The 16,450-nt window shown below is 42.0% G+C and overlaps 1 long non-coding RNA gene across 1 annotated transcript in view; it reads right to left on the reverse strand.

Moving 5' to 3' along the window:
• The window catches only part of LOC139462000 (uncharacterized), a 32,703-nt gene extending 17,777 nt beyond the window's left edge, over positions 1-14,926 (reverse strand). The window contains exon 1 of the long non-coding RNA XR_011653011.1: positions 14,622-14,926. This is a non-coding gene — a long non-coding RNA (uncharacterized lncRNA). The remainder of the gene's footprint in view (positions 1-14,621) is intronic.
• Positions 14,927-16,450: the final 1,524 nt, after the last annotated feature.

Raw genomic sequence — 16,450 nt, forward strand, 5'->3', positions numbered from 1 at the left:
AATAAATCCGTGGCCATTTTGCTGGGTTAATATTTGTAAAATATGATTGACGTTAAGCGATGTCAATTGCCAATGACGCGATGAACGAGCTTGGTATGTTGCCCTACGTCACTAAGGGATGCACGCGCTCTCTCGCGCTCAAATGAAAAGATAGAGTGTTAGAGCGCGTGACGTAAGCAAGCGAAAGATCGATAAAGAAAGGGGAGGGGGAGGAGAGAGGCGAGGGGTGGTGACGGTAGGGAGTGGTGCCAAATGGAACAGTTAATGGAAAACGGTATGCAGAAAAAAATAATAAAAATACTGAACGACTAAAGAATGGTGCGTGCATCTGCTGGGTAGCACTGTCAACAGAATGCATGTACAAATAAAACAGGAAATACTCGGAAATATCAGTAATAACGGTAATCAATATGAATATACTGCGTCTAAAATGGATAATTGTCCACACGTGGTGTTATCTACGACAATAAGTACACATATGCAAAATAAACATCTTGTAATATGAATGATTTATTTTCAGATTCGATTTAAGACACACAACACATGATATTTAATAAGAAAATCACCAACCCGGGAAATAACACTTGCCAAAACTAAGACGAATACTCTGGTACATTATTCATGCGGTATGAATGCGAAGGACAATACTTTATATAGCGACATTTTCTTGTATGTTAGGCTTATCGAAACAAACGGAGGAGAAAAGCAGAAAATATAAATTGAAACAAACCGTTAATTTTTTCGGAGAGTTACGCGAGGGAAGACGTATATCGTTGTACCGACACATGTTAAAACCCAAATAAAATCCGAAAAAAACCCGTTACTTTTTAAAAAAAGAAATACAGTCTCGGGTTAAATAAGAGGAGCAATAGCTGCCGTGACACACACACACACACACACACACACACACACACACACACACATGGCATTCATCCAAATAACGGCACCTTGAAATAGCTGTCTCCCTCCCTCCCTCCGGTGCAGCCGGTGCGCGCATCTCCCAGCCAGGCGTTTTGTCTGTGATGTGTTTCTTGAAATTTATATTACACTTCATGTTTTGGTAATTTGATATCTTTGAAATTAGTTACCCCGTCATAGATGAAAGAGATTTGAGGTTTATACCTTTTAAACATTTAGTTTGAAATCTTAGAATATAGGTAACAATTACGCAAAACCCATTCTGAAACGTAAATGTAAAAGGACTAAGTTCCGTTCTCTTTAAGTCAATATTTTCATTTAGAGCATAAACATCAACAGGTTTGCAAAATGAAGCCTAGAGTGCATGTTAAAAAGTAGGTCACTTCTAAAAATATATGGAAAAAACTGTGAAACATCCAAACAAAACACTTATAATTATTTTTATTAGACGATAGGTTCGTATGACGACATTGAATAAATCGCTTTAGAACGGAAAAGCCGTGTCTATGTCTGAAGCCTCGTCGCGCTGTATGGAACTTGAGCGTCAAGAGATTTGTTATGAAGGGGCAAGGAAGTGGGGAGGGGCAGAGGGAGCCTGGCGCTCTGACGTGGATCACTAATACCAATATTGCCCCTCACACCAAGCCAGACCCTAGGGCTGTTTGTTTGGTATAGTGAAAGCTCCACGTCACTGCATGCGACAGTCGACAGGGACACACTCGTCACATAAAGTTAGGTTTTTACGCAATTGACGCCAAAAGACAATTGCCCTCGTAAACAATCTTCTATGAAAGCTTTACGGGGTCACCAGGGAGATCATATTGCGTTTGGTGGATCGTAAAAATGACTATCGACGTATTGAGGCTTGAAGTATAACACTACTAGCATACTTGAAAGTAATGAAGAGTTATTGCCATCGTGTCGAAGTGCTGTCATAGACTTTACGGGAGCGTCTGATGAAATGCAGAGGTTAAGGCATGAAGAAGTATTCATGACGTTGCAAACCTAATAGGCTGCACAAATCTCACCCTTCTTATCAGGGATTTTATCATTACAATTCATGATGCTGATGACGTCATTGGTTTATATTTTGAATTTAGTTAATAAAATGAATGGACCAATCAACAATGATCACGCGAAATGTCTGAAGTTGGTGGTTCTCGGTGTAAAACTGACTCAATATTAATGTGTTGTACTTACTAAACAGTTATTTGAACAGTCAGTAAAATTAAGCACACGAAAGATAAATTTCAATATCGTGTGAAGTGTTGCCATCCGTTATCTCAAAGTCAACACCCACAACCCCATGGTTTCAAGGCACCATCAACTTAACTCTCTGACACCATTTTTTTCTCAAAGTCCGCCCAAGGTTCCAAAGCCGTCCCTTCTGGGTGCTCGGTTATCTCAAAGTCCACCAATGGTTTCACCCACCCCCCTCCTACCCTTTCACAGCCACCCCTACCTGTTACCGGTTATCTCAAAGTCCACCAATGGTTTCACAGCCACCCCTACCTGTTACCGGTTATCTCAAAGTCCACCAACGGTTTCACACCCACCCCCCTACCTGTTACCGGTTATCTCAAAGTCCACCAATGGTTTCACCCCCACCCCTACCTGTTACCGGTTATCTCAAAGTTTACCCATGCTTACAACTCAAAACCCCTCTCGGTCATCGAAATTCCGCTAACCTTAATGGATAATCGCATTTTTTTAACCACAAAATAACGGGGAAATTCTTTTCTCTCGTTCTACTCAAGAATGAAATCCTATAATTCTTTAACCGCCTTTAAATAAACGAAGAAGACATCTAAATACATTCACTTAACATTGGTTGACAGCATCGTGTTGGGAGGTTAAACCGACTACGGTTTCGTTTGGTAACCGTATGGATACCACACCAGGCCCCAAGGGAGAGAAGAGAAAAATAGGTGGGGGTGAAGGGTGAGGTTCTGTCACCGGGGACACGGGCTGAATGCTGAACGTCTATGTTCTGTTGTCCCGGGACATTGTGCAACGAGACGCCATGTTTGTTCTTTAAGCCACTAGCGCCAGAAGAAGAGGTCTTCAGCGGGCAGTGAGACAGACGGCTGGGCCATGAAGGACACGCATGGACATTACTGAACACAAGATAAAACCAAAATCAGTACCCACAAAGGAGGATTTATGCAATGGTGCAATAATGCAATTGAATACTTGTTATCATCTATTTATGCTTGTGTCGTTTTTTGCAATACAGAACCTCAACTTGAGGTCGGTTAAACCTCTGAGAGAGATGCATGTTACGGAGGATACATTGAACACCAGATCGGCGCCTCGCGTCGCATCCCGCAACAAACTCCGTTGACATGGAGACCACGGACCTATGACGTCATTAAACGAAATCAATGTATCCATGGCGACCGTTCCTTGCCAACGTCAGACCTACGTGAATGCAACGTGCATTCCTAATGTACTGAACCTGTCTGTCTCTCGCGTCACGTGTCTGTTTATAGAGAACCAACACCACCTTGTTGAGCTATACAAACCGATATCTACGTAAATATGACTATTTGAATAATAACATGTATACGAACGACTTAGTGACGTATGCGAGGAGCATGGCGTATTTTAGGGATATTTGTCAATACGTATCTCACATGCATCACTCACATAACATATCTTTACTAATGGCGTTAAATAAGATTCACGAGCTCCATAACAGTTCTCCTTGACGATCAATAGTCAGCATTTCAAAATATAGAATTCCCTGTAAGACAATTCTAAATGCATCTTCCCAAAATATCCCGTCCTGCAACCTGTTTTAGCTTGCACTGGAAGCTTACAACTCATTGCATGAATGAGGCTAGGGAGAAATCAATGGCGGTTAACGCTGTGTGGTTTTGGTTTTGAGAGATGAGATCCCAAGTCACACCAGCCTCATTGATGGTGGAAGCATTCTCCTTCTGCACCATCGTTTACTTTGTATTGAAATGTTGACGCCACTCTGCGATATGACACAACATATTAACATAAGGAATGATAGATCATGCACTATACAATGTTTTCAATAACTGAAGATAGCATTCAATATTTACACAATATGGTCGTATCATCCTTTTGTGTGCTATATTGTTGATAAATAGTTGTGAGAATATGACTGGAAATGTGCTGATATTCCACGATATGATCCACATGTATATAGACTCTCTCTCTCTCTATCTCTCTTATGGAGAATATTCAGCGTTTTCTTTTCAAATTGCAAAAGAGAGTTAGTCCATATACACGAGCGATAAATCACCCTCGATGTAAACAGTATCTGTGAGTATGGTTCTACAGCCTTTTCAGAAATATGGCGAGTAGTCACCACATTGCCATTGCTCATTATTCAAGGAAAAAGTGATACGTGGGAAAGCTTTATCAACGGTATATTGATATATCCTATACACAATGCTATTCCTCTAAGCCCAGTGGGAACATAACTGGCTCGTCATACTGAATTGTCGAGTTCGATTGCCCTCGTGGGTGCAATGTGTGAAGCCCCATCGTGTTTGACTTGGCTTGATATGGCTGGAATATTATCTTCCGCGTTAAAAAAAAGAATACTGAGTATTCAAAATGTTAACAAACTTGGTACAGGTATACTGAGACGTAAAATGTGCAGAAAATTGTTAATAAAACAAATGGATACGGGTAGACCCAGACAATTTAGGCGAAGAGTATTGGTAACAAACTTGATACGGGTAGACCCTGACATTTTAGGCGAAGAGTATTGGTAACAATCTGGATACGGGTAGACCAAGACACTTTCGGCGAAGAGTATTGGTAACAAACTGGATACGGGTAGATCCAGACAATTTAGGCGGAGGGTATTGGTAACAATCTGGATACGGGTAGACCAAGACATTTTAGGCGAAGAGTATTGGTAACAAACTGGATACGGGTAGACCCAGACATTTTAGGCGAAGAGTATTGGTAACAATCTGGATACGGGTAGACCAAGACATTTTAGGCGAAGAGTATTGGTAACAAACTGGAAACGGGTAGACCCAGACATTTTAGGCGAAGAGTATTGGTAACAATCTTGATACGGGTAGACCCAGACTTTCGAGGTGCAGAGTATTGGTAACAAAATGGATACTAGCAAACTCGAAAACTCAAGGAGTAGAATATTGGTAACAAACACGAGTTAACGCAAATACTCAACTGGCTAAGATATATAGTAGGATTATGCTCATTCACTGGATAGGGACACTGTTGATAACACAGCAGGACGCGTGCATTAATGGAATATTATTAGGTGTGTTACACCGTATTATTAGGTGTGTTACACCGAGGTACAACATGCGGCTAAATACTCAGTTGTTGCATTCAAGTGACCTGAACTACTTTCATTGTCACTTAACACCAATGCTTGAGTGAGTTACAATTTAACGTCGCATCGGCATTATTTCAGCCATACACCGAAGAGAACAAATTAATACATACAGAAGTCAGTCACGACTTGACGCCTATGCATCCGTCCTTTTCGCTTCTACTTTCCTCACAACATATATCACTTCTGTTTTCTGTCCACGAACACCATATCCTGACAAGCTGTAGGCATTTAATGATTGAGTTACTTCCAAAGCTCAAAAAAATATTTTTAACGATTTTAGAATAAAAGCAAAATTTCACACCACTTCCCAAAGAAAAAAAATAAATTTTAAAAGTCTTTCGAAAATGATATCACCATTCATATCTGCTACCGTTCACTTCGTACAGAAAGTCTATCGGTCTATGTGTGTTTTCTGATTGGACGGCCATATGTAGCTGTAACTCAACCCCTCTCTATGTTAAACTCAGCCCCGCTCTCCACAACTCAACGTCATTCTATACTAAACTAAGCCCCGCTCTCCACAACACAACGCCAGTCTATACTAAACTCAGCCCCGCTCTCCACAACTCAACGTCATTCTATACTAAACTCAGCCCCGCTCTCCACAACTCAACGCCAGTCTATACTAAACTCAGCCCCGCTCTCCACAACTCAACGTCATTCTATACTAAACTAAGCCCCGCTCTCCACAACTCAACGTCATTCTATACTAAACTCAGCCCCGCTCTCCACAACTCAACGTCATTCTATACTAAACTCAGCCCCGCTCTCCACAACTCAACGTCACTCTATACTAAACTCAGCCCCGCTCTCCACAACTCAACGTCATTCTATACTAAACTCAGCCCTGCTCTCCACAACTCAACGTCACTCTATACTAAACTCAGCCCCGCTCTCCACAACTCAACGTCACTCTATACTAAACTCAGCCCCGCTCTCCACAACTCAACGTCATTCTATACTAAACTAAGCCCCGCTCTCCACAACTCAACGCCGCTCTATACTTAACTCAGACCCGCTCTCCACAACTCAACGTCATTCTATGCTAAACTCAGCCCCGCTCTCCACAACTCAACGTCACTCTATACTAAACTCAGCCCCGCTCTCCACAACTCAACGTCATTCTATACTAAACTCAGCCCCGCTCTCCACAACTCAACGTCATTCTATACTAAACTCAGCCCCGCTCTCCACAACTCAACACCAGTCTATACTAAACTCAGCCCCGTTCTCCACAACTCAACGTCATTCTATACTAAACTCAGCCCCGCTCTCCACAACTCAACGTCATTCTATACTAAACTCAGCCCCGCTCTCCACAACTCAACGTCACTCTATACTAAACTCAGCCCCGCTCTCCACAACTCAACGTCACTCTATACTAAACTCAGCCCCGCTCTCCACAACTCAACGTCATTCTATACTAAACTAAGCCCCGCTCTCCACAACTCAACGCCGCTCTATACTTAACTCAGCCCCGCTCTCCACAACTCAACGTCATTCTATACTAAACTCAGCCCCGCTCTCCACAACTCAACACCAGTCTATACTAAACTCAGCCCCGTTCTCCACAACTCAACGTCATTCTATACTAAACTAAGCCCCGCTCTCCACAACTCAACGCCGCTCTATACTTAACTCAGACCCGCTCTCCACAACTCAACGTCATTCTATGCTAAACTCAGCCCCGCTCTCCACAACTCAACGTCACTCTATACTAAACTCAGCCCCGCTCTCCACAACTCAACGTCATTCTATACTAAACTCAGCCCCGCTCTCCACAACTCAACGTCATTCTATGCTAAACTCAGCCCCGCTCTCCACAACTCAACGCCAGTCTATACTAAACTCAGCCCCGCTCTCCACAACTCAACGTCATTCTATACTAAACTCAGCCCCGCTCTCCACAACTCAACGCCAGTCTATACTAAACTCAGCCCCGCTCTCCACAACTCAACGTCATTCTATACTAAACTCAGCCCCGCTCTCCACAACTCAACGTCATTCTATACTAAACTCAGCCCCGCTCTCCACAACTCAACGTCATTCTATACTAAACTCAGCCCCGCTCTCCACAACTCAACGCCAGTCTATACTAAACTCAGCCCCACTCGCCACAACTCAACGCCAGTCTATACTAAACTCAGCCCCGCTCTCCACAACTCAGCGTCACTCTATACTAAACTCAGCCCCGCTCTCCACAACTCAGCGTCATTCTATGCTAAACTCAACCCCACTCTCCACAACTCAACTTCACTCTAGACCAAACTCAACCCCGCTCTCCACAACTCAACTCCACTCTATACTAAAGATGGGAGTGAACATTATCTGTGTGTTCGACAGAAGTATCTGTAGGACGATGGGAGTGAACATTATCTGAGTGTGCGACAGAAGTATCTGCAGTACGATGGGAGTGAACATTATCTGTGTGTTCGACAGAAGTATCTGTAGGACGATGGGAGTGAACATTATCTGAGTGTGCGACAGAAGTATCTGCAGTACGATGGGAGTGAACATTATCTGTGTGTTCGACAGAAGTATCTGTAGGACGATGGGAGTGAACATTATCTGAGTGTGCGACAGAAGTATCTGCAGTACGATGGGAGTGAACATTATCTGAGTGTTCGACAGAAGTATCTGTAGGGCGATGGGAGTGAACATTACGGTTTACTGACATTTATTTTACGGTTTACTGACATTTGTTTACTTCAATCACATACGAGCTTTGTGAACCCAACTTCGAAGGAATTGCGTAATAGTGAACTATATTGCTGTGGACATTACGTGAGGTTTATCAACAACAAAACATCAGTCATAATGAGATAATTGTTTCGCTGTGACCAGTCAAAACAATAAGGAAGATTATGTGACCTTTAGAAACTTGACATACTTGAGGATTGTGCATTTATCAGGTACTTGCAGAACAGGGCTGAATACCAAACGCGATCCATGTTAATATGAATACATCACTAAGGAAGGATGCCCCTTTCTATGCCACCGAAAAGAGGTAGACAGCCGTGCCAGTGACAGCCTTGAACACGGACCCCATCCTTGAAGGTCTGCAACGTCAGCACTACCAGAACGTATCCAGAGAATCCACAATATGGTAATGAACGACTGTCGACTGACTGAGCGTCATGCATTGAACTTCTGAGCAATTACGGTATGACATTATAACTCACAGGCGTGGTGAGAGAGTGTTCTTCCATTAGGACAATACACCAATGCACAAATCAGTCATTGCCATGGGTACAATCAACGAGTGTGGCTTTGAACTCCTTCGGCACCACCTTATTCTCTTCATCTGGACTTACATCCGATCCCAAAACATGAAGAAAGCTCTTGTCGTAACCCATTTCGTCCGGAACGATGACGTCATAGTAGCTGTTGAAATTGTGTGTACAACCAAGAGAAGGACTTTTCCGAAACTGTGCTAAAATAACTCCAACATCGTTGGCAAAACGGTACTATGTTGAAAACTATATCATTATGTTAGACTGAGAACGTCTCGACTACCCCTCGTAGAAACTCTCATGTGAATGACAAGACCAAATAGAACATCTCCATTTTCTATGAAGACAGGATGTTACAAACATCGAGAACAGGCTCTCTTGGACTCTCTAAATGCGAGGACAGGATCTCTTTGACTTTAGACTTACTAACGACGAAGACAGGATTAGTTGTTCCCACTAATGATAAAGAAAAGATCTCTAGAATCCCTTACCGCAGAGAGACGATCTCTTGTTCGCATTCATCACATCGGTTGCTTTTTGTATGGTAGCACTGACTTAAAACAATATTCTGTCACCAGGCCACACCCCACTCACCTCTACCGTCACTCTCCCCCCTCGTAAAATAACATGTGTGTCTCTTGCCACGTCCAGTACATGGTCGACACCACCAATGACCTATCCGAGAGATCCGGTAGTCAAGACGTGACCGTATGGGGGCCATGTTCTCTGCTATCTATGACCCAGAATTAATAAAGAATCTGATGGTAAGTACACAGGTGGTCATGAACAATATGACATGTGTAGGTGTAGAAAACACATCACCTACGCGCCTCCAGCGTGACGTATTTATCTTTAGTAGCAGAACAGCTTCTAATTAAAAAGAAGCCCGTCTGAAACAGCTGTTGTTCTGACGTTGTACAATGTACGAGACACCTAATCAATATGTTTGGGAGTGAGTATGATTTTACGCCACTTTTAGCAAAATTCCAGGATTATCACGGCGGGGGGACACCGGAAAACGGGCTTCACACATTGTACCCATGTGGGGAATCGAAACCGGGGTCTTCCGCGTGACCATCCAACGCTTTAACCACTAGCTTACCCAGGCGCCCCTAATCAATATGATTGACATACTTAATCATCAATGACTTATTTGGCTGAATCAAATCCAACCTGTCCACCTCCAAATTCACACTTCTGGTCTATGTAACAAAAAATAGTTTTAAACAAGCAGTCCTTTGATATTTTTTCTTGTCTGGGGCCTAATCGACCAATCGAGCCCTGGCTAGAGAATAATCAGCTTTCAGTATGAGTGAGTTTGAATTGTGTTTTACGCCGTATTTAACAATATTCCAGCAATATCAAGGCCGGGGACACAAGGTATGGTCTTCACAAATTGTACCCTTTTTGGAAATCGAACCCGGGCCTTCGGTGTGACGAGTGAACGCTTTAACAACTTGGTTACCCAAACACAATGAAAATATTAATACCGTATTTTATAGCAGGGTTGGTTATGGTTGTATGTGTTCCACTTAACGTAAATGTAAACAGGGCTGAAGAAACAGGTTAACCAAGGCCGATTGAGTACAGTTATAAAAGACGTTATTCCGTCTCCAAGTACACAGTGAAACTGCTTTCGTGACGTCAATTACACGTGTAGAGCGTTTAGACCAATCAGGGACACGCTAACGCTTGTACGGGGTTACTTCCTTCTATGATCTGATTGTAAACAACTATTTCTTCTGAATATGACGTTGAAGACTTTGAACATCTTAATCATGTTGGACTTGAACACTGAAGCTTGTATTTCAATTCACTTCAGCTCCACTAACCAGTTATTCTGGAACGAGAGAATGGGTGTACCTAAATTGTTTCGTAACAAAGAAGACTATTATCTTTACGATAATTTTGGTCTCAAATACATATTTCGAAAACATGCAGTCATCATACAAGTGCCCCTGGTTTTCACTAAAAAACATAAAGGCTTCAGATCTGCGTCACTTTCGGCTTTTCTTCCAAATCCAGCTTCACGGGGATAGTTTACAAAGAGGCGCTAAAACACACTGTGGGTAGTGACAGTTCTGCATGAACGCTACGGTGGATTCTGATTTTATGAATCCTCCTTGCCCCCCTCCACCACCTTCGTTTGAAAAAGTTAATTGCCAATGGCAAAACATGTGTCCTATAAGACGTTTTGCTGTTTAAGTGAACAGTGTAACGTTCGTGGGTTTACCACGACAGAACCGTAATCTTAAAGGTGGTTTTGACAAGACGGCAATGTTTTGTTGGTTTTGACAAGACAGCAATGTCTCGTTAGTGGCTTTTGACAAGAAAGCAACGTTTGGGTGGTGGTTTTGACAAGACAGCAACGTGTTGTTGGTGGTTTTGACAAGACAAAACAGGGGAATGTCGTTTGTTAAGAACAATATTCTGTAACATCACTTGACCTGGTTACTTTCTGAATATGACGATGAAGATTTTGAACAGCTAAATCATTTGCCTTTGCATGTGTTTGTGACGGGTGCCATTGGTGGGGCAACGTTTGGAAAGCAAAGTTTGGCTTGTGGTTTTGACAAGACAGCAACGTTTTGGTGGTTTTGACAAGACAGCAACGTGTTGTAGGTTATTTTGACAAGACAGCAACGTTGGTGGTTCTGACAAGACGGCAACGTTTTGTTGGTTTGGACAAGACAGCAACGTTTTGTTGGTGGTTTGGACAAGTCGGCAGCGTTTTGTTGGTTAGTTTGACAAGACAGCAGCGTCTATTGTTGGGCGGTTGTGACAAGACAGCAACGTTTTGTTGGTGGTTTTGCTACGCCAGATCAACGATCTTTTAGTGGTTCATTCAGCCGCGCCAGGGTAATGTCGGTTGTTAAGAAAAATATTCTGTCACATTACTTGACCTGGTTTTTTTTTCTAAATATGACGATGAAGATTTTGAACAGCTAAATCATTTTCCTTTGCATGTGTTTATGACGGGTGCCATCGGTGGGGCAGGACATGCACACCGTTTCGCGAACACCTGTTATCATCACTATTTGATAGTTATTCGCAAACACATGTCCATGATAATGTCAGAATCGTACAATCGACTTTGGCCAGAGATTGCTTATGAATATGGAAAGTTGTTGCTTTTATTTATTGAAGTAACACATGAAAACTACTGGTTATAACCCTTGCTAAAGGTCGATATCATTAGCAAGCAAAGCTCATTAATTTAAAATGAAAAGTCTAAGGTATCTTAACGACACTGCAAATACGTTCTTTGTTGCTTTTAATTATTTAGCAATACATTTCCAAGGAATGTCATGTAGGTGTGGAATGATGACATAAACGAATGTATAGAGTTACCGAAAACAACTTTCATTTTACAAACAGATATAATGTTCAGCTGCACAATCGATCACGAGGACGTGACACTTTGTTTCTTCCGTTTCATTTATAATTACAACTTAAAAATACTTTTCCTCGCTCAGTGCAAATAATGTACACTCATGGTATTATATGTTTGTTTGTTTGTTGTTTTACGCCATTCAGCAATGTTCCAGCTTTATGACGGCGGCCTGTAAATAAACGAGTCTGGACCAGATAATCCAATGATTGATATTATGAGCAACTATCAATGCGGTCGGGGTACGATGACTAGCAATCAGCATAGGTGTGTGTGTGTGTATGGGGGGGGGGGGGGTGGTGTCAGATCCAGTCCGTACTCTCCACGGGTTCCACCAACACAAAATATCATGAAACACAATCTACAAAAAGGATATTCTTTCAGATAAACACATGACCATACCTACGATCCATGACATGCTTGGAAATGACGCGTTCCTAACAAATATGGTTCACAATAACATGTTGTTTATCAGAAGCAAAACGTATTTATCACTACAGTGCAATAGGAAAAAGGAGTATTGGAATCTTTGATAGGTGACCCAAATAAACTATAGGACGTAGTGGTGGTAGGGGGTAGAACCTGGGTGAATTCAAGCTGTGTCTACCGAGTTCAAATGTCAATAAACATAAATTGTCAATGCAAGAGAATAACCAGCCTAGATTTTCTGCCCAAACAAATTCCATTTGGTGTAAAGGGCAAAAAGGCTGTGGAAAATATATGAATAGACCACTGGAAATCAGTGACGACACCAGGAGTTCGCGAAAAGGGCAAACATGTCCTGCCTCCCGGTAGCACCAGCCATTCACACAATTTGCAAAAATAAAGTAAGTACACTCAACCATGCGTCGTCAGCCTGTAAGCAAACCAGACAATCCAGTGATCGACAAACCAGAAAATCCACTGACAAGATAGTACAATTACTGATTTTGTTGAAACTAATAGAAACGATGTGTTAATTTTGAATTACGTCTGCTGTGTGCAGAGATTTGTCTGCTTATAAGCAAAGAAAAACGTTAAGAAATAGATTCCTTTTGCAACACAGTGGGGCGCAGTTTTAAAGTCTTGGCCGAATCATTTCTGTTGTAGTTGACTCAGCATAGATACATGTTACTGAGCTTATGATGACACTCGGGGACTTCGGTCCACCAGAAGAAACATCGACCCAGTTCAAGAAAATATAAACTGTCAATGCAAGAGAATAAACAACCTAAACTTTCTGCCCAAACAGATTCCAGTTGGCGTAAAGGGCAAAATAGCTGTGGAAATTATATGAATAGACAACTGAATATCGGTGATGACACCATGTGTTCGCGAAAGGATAAGCAGGTCATGCCCTACCGGTAGCACCCGCCATTCATACAATTTTCAAATTTGAGTATTTAGTGATTGAAAGACATGGCTATTATCGTGGGTATCTCTGGAAACAACAGGTGACTATTATAGACGCACAAAATGTACGTTTTTACTGATTCCAGTCAATTGTGTCAGATAGGTATATTTCAACACACAGATGTTAACAGAAAAGTTTTTTTTATAATTTCAAAATGCCAGCAAAACCGTAATGTCAGGATTTATTGTTACATTTTTCAGGCACATTTCTGTGTCAATCATGGGTATAAACACCTTCCAGTGTCTATTTCTAGAAATTTTGAACCAAATTTAGTTTATTTTTCAAAGATGTTGTCTTCATGATTCCGATCCTGGTGCATCCCTGAATAAACACGTTCAAAGAGTATCCATCAATGTGTCGAGTAAATTTAGACGAAAGAAGACCTGGTGACTACTGATTCTTTAAAGACCAAGAATAATAATTTTAACAATATTCGGAAAAAAATATTGTGAAAGGTGCTTACGCCATCCCACAATATTATTGAAGGTTTTAACATGAGTGGGCTGATTGTTATAACAATACAACCTGGGGCCCGGTCCACAAAGCCATCTTAGTGCTTAGGTGATCGTAACTCCCACACTTTAACACTGGCTTACGATAGTCCTAGCGCTATGATCGCTTTGGGGAACATACCCAGGTGTTGAAGATATACAATGTTTGTTTCAACGTGCTCATCAATCGGATGCAAGATTTTCCTCCCTGGCTTGAATAATGCATCAGTGGGATCTATTTTCTAGGGACGATCACGAGTAGGAGAAGGCGTACCAAGACGCCTATTGTCCCCGCCTACCACCGTCATAAACACGACATCCGAGTACACATAGAGCTATGACGTCATCAAATTGATGTGCAGTGAACCCTTTGCTAACCGTGTCCGCTTCATTGAATGTCATTTTTGAAAAACCTATTACAGAATTATATTTAGTCATGCAAAAGAATATTTCATATTCTGCATCTGCACATATGTTCAAAATTAATGATATTCCTCCCTTTGTTATCACTGTCTGATGTTCAAAAATCTATATAAACAAAGGCCAAATCGTTCAAATATGACTGTCGCAGCTGTTACGACACCGTGCAAGTGTAGGCCTGTATTTTCATCTGTTCATTGTCTATATACAAACACCTGTGCTTCATTGATAAACCTTCGGTTATCGTCTGTCAATGAGACCATGTATTTATACACACTGAAATTAATGCTTATCACGCGTGGGTGTTCGTATCAATGAAATCTTCAGCAAGATCGCCATTCTTAAGCATGGTACCCAAATGCAAGTTGGATTAATATTGGAAACCATGTTTATAAAACCTTTGATAAAAAAATGCACCTACCTGCAATAACCCGTCCCATGTCCATCCATCCACCCGTCCACCGACAAAGGCGCTGAATGTGTGTCGAGATGAGTCTACACCTCGACCTCACTCCCTAATTCATGGGAAGCTATTTCATTCTCGCCAATTTCATGATTTTGGCGCCTGCACGCGCAGAATATTGCACGCGCTCGAAATGTCCTCTTCCCTTTCAGAAGGCTTGAGGAGAGAGGCTTTAGCCAGATCTCATACCGCTGCTGTCGCTATTCGTGGGAACTTCCTACGCAGAGCATCGTCTAAGAATAGCGAAATCAATACTATATACAGCCTAGTGTATTCCCACGAGCGACGAGTTGGTTTGTAGTCTAAAGCATGAAATAACGGCATTTCTGTGACGTCACACAACATCACTACATTCCCTCAACCAAAAGGCGGGGCAAAACGCCAAGATCAGCCCCTAAAAATTGCAGGAGCCCGTTTTTGATGACGTAGTACACATAAACGTTGAATGGATCTAGTGTTAGCTTTGGCAGAGGGCTGGAAGCCGGCCCGGCCAATCAGAAGCGTCTGTGGTTCACGCGTCACAGGTATTTTCCGTCAGCTCGGTCGACTATATTTAACACTGTGACGTCAGAACGGAGTATAAATGTGTGTTTAGAAAGACGCCGAAACTAGAAGGATTTCTCCCACAGAAGAGATAGAAGGAATGCGGAAGGGAGAGAGAGGGCGATAGATAGAAGGAGAAATGCGACCACTGGAAAGGATGGAGAGGAAAACGGACTGACACTACATATTTGTAGTACGTACTTCGCTACAGTGTGTTCGGATTTCTTGGCGACCAGGTATGCTGGGACCTTGTATATTGTCAGTGTTTACTATCATGTTGTCTCCTGTGTGTTGTGCTTTCTATTCAGTTATGTCCCTACATCTTTAGCCTTACCATTTTAACTCAAGACCTGTCACATATTAAGATGTCTAGTAATTCTCTAGTATTTGTGTTCTTTCCTATCCAGTTGTCATTCGATGTAACGTAGTAACGGTGTATATATAGTAAACATACCGGGCCACGACGTCCCTCTATATCTCCTCGATGGGTGGACTGTTATATGTTATGTGTAGCATCGTCGTGTCGTGTTTGTGGAGTACCCAGGTTATGAAATAAGAATGGTACTGTCCAAGACTTGTCGTAGCCGTGTTGACGCACCCGTGTTGCTGCCGCCGTGTGGTGCTGTCGTCGGTGTACCCGAGACGTGAACGACACGTCTGATGATGATTTATTTATTAAGAATCTTGCTTGCCTCAGTCTGTATGGGGACATGATGAAAGTATATAGCTCCGGTGTTGTCTTACCAATGATGGTGCCACGCTCTCATCAACAACACACGGGCGTGTCCGCGGCGACACTAATGGTATCACGATATTTATTACGAGGGGGTAACTACCATCCCGAATCTTGATTGGTTTGTCCGAAACACTAAGCTTAGGCTGAAGTGATCTTATTACCAGAACTCTTCAAGATTTATGTAAAAATTACAGATTTTATTACAAAAAATATTTGTTGATTGGTTAAACTAATACACACTGCTTTCAATAGACTTTCCCATTTTGTTTATTTTTTAGTTCGGCCGGTCCGTAAACAAAGTAAACAAACGTAAGGCCTAAAGGGATTTTCAGACACGGCTCTATGCTTCCATAGTTCTTACTCTTGGACGTAATTGCCTTAGCTGACATGACTTGACTCTCCAGTGTTAAATCTCCTTTCTGTACCACAGATTTCATAGCACATTAGCATCCTTGTCTGTTACATACATAGAGCTTCATCCGATTTTAGACGAATACAAACATAGAAC

This window comes from Haliotis cracherodii, unplaced genomic scaffold (genome assembly GCF_022045235.1).
Source record: "Haliotis cracherodii isolate W230 unplaced genomic scaffold, xgHalCrac1.p SCAF_15, whole genome shotgun sequence".
Taxonomy (NCBI): domain Eukaryota; kingdom Metazoa; phylum Mollusca; class Gastropoda; order Lepetellida; family Haliotidae; genus Haliotis; species Haliotis cracherodii.